Genomic DNA, 3728 nt, shown 5'->3' with positions numbered 1-3728 from the left:
ATTACCCAATTTGGAATTCGGGCTACTACATTCTCCCCCCCTTAAAAGATTTCGTCCTCGAAATCAGGCTTAGAGAATGAACAAAACGAAATAACAACATCATTAATACATCTCAATTGTTGTTGAATACAACTGATACTATGATTACAACTGAAAACACAAACTTATACAAAGCACAACTCAAAAGAGCTCTGGATGCTCCGAACGCATACGACTCTCTAACTCCCAAGTGGCTTCTTCAGTGCCTCGATGCTGCCACTGCACTAAGACAAGAGGAATGATCTTATTCCGCAACACCTTATCTTTGCGATCTAGAATCTGAACTGGTCGCTCCACGTAAGACAAATCCGTATCAAGTTGAACTTCAGATGGATGTAAGATGTGCGACTCATCTGCTACATAACGTCTCAACAAGGATACGTGGAACACATCATGAATACTTGATAGGTACGGCGGCAACGCAAGTCTGTAAGCTAAATCTCCCACACATTCCAGTATCTCGAATGGACCAATAAATCTCGGAGACAGCTTACCCTTGAGACCAAATCTCAAAATCCTGCGAAAAGGCGAAACTCGGAGAAACACCTTCTCACCTGGCTGAAAATGAAGAGGTCGACGCTTTGTGTTCGCATAACTAGCCTGTCGATCCTGAGCAGTCTTAATCCGCTTCTTGATTACTGCAACCTTATCTATAGCCTGTTGGACTAACTCCGGTCCCTCTACCTGTCGTTCCCCGACTTCATCCCAGAATAATGGAGTACGACAACGTCGCCCGTACAACGCCTCAAATGGTGCCATACCAATACTACGATGATAGCTGTTGTTGTACGCGAACTCAATCAAAGGCAAATGATCCTGCCAAGCGGGTCCGAAATCCATAACACAGGCTCGCAACATATCCTCAAGCGTACGGATAGTCCTCTCTGATTGACCGTCAGTCTCCGGATGATAAGCAGTACTCAGACTCAGTGTAGTACCCAAAGCTGACTGGAAACTACCCCAAAACCGTGAGGTAAAACGAGGATCTCTGTCACTAACAATACTGACAGGCACTCCATGCAAACGTACAATCTCCTGAATGTACAATCGAGCCATACGATCGAAAGTGAAATCACGATTATACGGCAGAAAATGAGCAGACTTGGTGAGTCGATCCACCACTACCCAGATAGCATCGCTGTTCCTCGAAGATAATGGCAAGTGAGTAATGAAATCCATCGTAATATGCTCCCACTTCCATTCTGGAATAGGTAAGTTCAACAACAATCCTCCCGGTCGACGGTGCTCTGCCTTAACCTGCTGGCAAACTAGACACTTGGAGACAAACTGATACACGCTGCGCTTCATCCCTTTCCACCAAAACCGCATCCTCAAGTCTCTATACATCTTGTTGCTTCCTGGATGAACACTTAACTTGCTTCGATGCGCCTGAGACAATATCTCGTCCCTCAAAGTGTCATCCTCTGGTACTACAACCCGATTAGATAAGCACAGAAGACCATTGGACTGATAATGGAAATTGCTATCACCACCAACTAACCGAGCTAATCTCTGAGTCTTGAGATCAGACATCTGAGCTTCTCGAATCCGAGTGAACAAATTGGGCTCAGATAAAATGGTAGCAACACGAATGCTCTCCATACCTTTCCGATGCTTGAAGTTAAACCCCAACGAGCAACTATCCTGGATGGCACTAGTCATAGCACAAGTCTGAAGTGCAGAGGCTCTCACCTTGCGACTAAGCGCATCAGCTGTGAGATTCGCAGAACCTGGATGGTACTTGATCTCGCAATCATAATCCTTCAGCAAATCCATCCAACGACGTTGCCTCATGTTCAACTCAGCCTGAGTGAACAGATATTTCAGACTCTTATGATCAGTAAAGATTTCAAACTGAACACCGTACAAATAATGACGCCAAATCTTCAGCGCAAACACAATAGCTGCCAATTCCAGATCATGAGTGGGATACTTCTCCTCGTGAGATTTCAGCTGTCTGGAAGCATAAGCAATCACATGACCGTTTTGCGTCAACACACACCCTAAGCCTTGAGTGGAGGCATCGGTGTAAACACTGAAACCATCAGATCCTGACGGTAACGCCAAAACAGGTGCGGAAGTCAGAAGTCGACGAAGCTCTCTGAAACTATCTTCGCACTCGGATGACCACTCAAATGGAACATCCCTCCGAGTAAGTTGCGTCAATGGTCTGTCTATCTGAGAGAAATTCACGATGAAGCGACGATAATACCCTGCCAGACCTAGAAAACTACGGATCTCAGCCACCGTCGTCGGACGTGACCAATTCAGCACTGCTTCAATCTTGCTGGGATCCACAGAAACTCCTTCCTTGGAAATCACATGACCAAGGAATACCACACGATCAATCCAGAACTCGCACTTACTCAGCTTAGCATACAATTGCTTCTCGCGAAGAATCTGCAACACAATCCTCAAGTGTTGGGCATGCTCTTCCACACTGTGGGAATAGATCAAGATATCGTCAATGAAAACCACCACAAACTGATCCAGAAAATCTCGGAAGACTCGGTTCATCAGATCCATGAACACCGCTGGCGCATTCGTCAATCCGAATGGCATAACTAGAAACTCGTAATGCCCATAACGAGTACGAAATGCAGTCTTGGAAATATCATCATCTCTGACTCTCATCTGATGATAACCCGATCGCAAGTCGATCTTGGAGTAAACAGAAGTACCCTGAAGCTGATCGAACAAGTCATCAATACGGGGTAAAGGGTACTTGTTTTTGATCGTCACCCGATTCAGCTGGCGATAATCAATGCACAACCGCATCGATCCATCCTTCTTCTTGACAAACAAGACTGGAGCTCCCCAAGGCGAAACACTCGGGCGAATATAACCCTTATCAAGTAGATCCTGCAATTGCTGCTTCAGCTCTCTCATCTCTGACGGAGCAAGACGATAGGGGGCACGAGAAATCGGTGCAGTCCCTGGCATTAAATCTATGCCAAATTCCACCTCTCTAACCGGAAGAAAACCAGGAATCTCATCTGGGAAAACATCAGGAAATTCACAAACCACTGGAATATCCTCTAGACCAACACTACCTGTGGATGAATCAATCGCATAGATGAGGTAGCCTTCCCCGCCCGACTCTAAAGCACGACAGGCTTTCAGAGCAGATACCACTGGCATCGGAGGTCGCGCTCCCTCACCATAGAAAAACCAACTAGAGCTTTCAGTCGTACGAAACTGAACAAGCTTCTGGTAACAATCCACAGTAGCTCGGTAGGTAGTCAATAAGTCTATACCCAAGATACAATCAAAATCTTCCATCTCTAGGATCATAAGATTCGCAGTCAACTCGTTACCCTCAAAATCTAAGGGACAACCATCACTAGACGCTTCGCTAACACCGAATGACCCATCGGAGTAGAAACAGAAAGAATGACGTCTAGAGAAACATAGGGTAACCTATGACGCTTAACAAATCGTGCAGAAATGAAGGAATGAGAGGCTCCTGTATCAATAAGAACAAAAGCAGGAATACCGCATAAATGAAAAGTACCTGCTATGACTCTCTCCGTCTCATCTGCAGCCTGATCCTGGTTCAGCGCAAAAACCTGACCTTGGGCACGAGGTCGAAGATTCGAACTACCCACTGCCTGACCCTGCCTCCTCTGCTGAACAGTCGTCTGAGATCCAGAACCGGATCCTGCTCCACCTCGCAACTGAGGACAATT

The sequence above is a fragment of the Primulina eburnea genome, chromosome 18, assembly GCF_022965805.1.
Source record: "Primulina eburnea isolate SZY01 chromosome 18, ASM2296580v1, whole genome shotgun sequence".
Lineage (NCBI taxonomy): Eukaryota > Viridiplantae > Streptophyta > Magnoliopsida > Lamiales > Gesneriaceae > Primulina > Primulina eburnea.
This window is presented reverse-complemented; position numbering follows the sequence as displayed.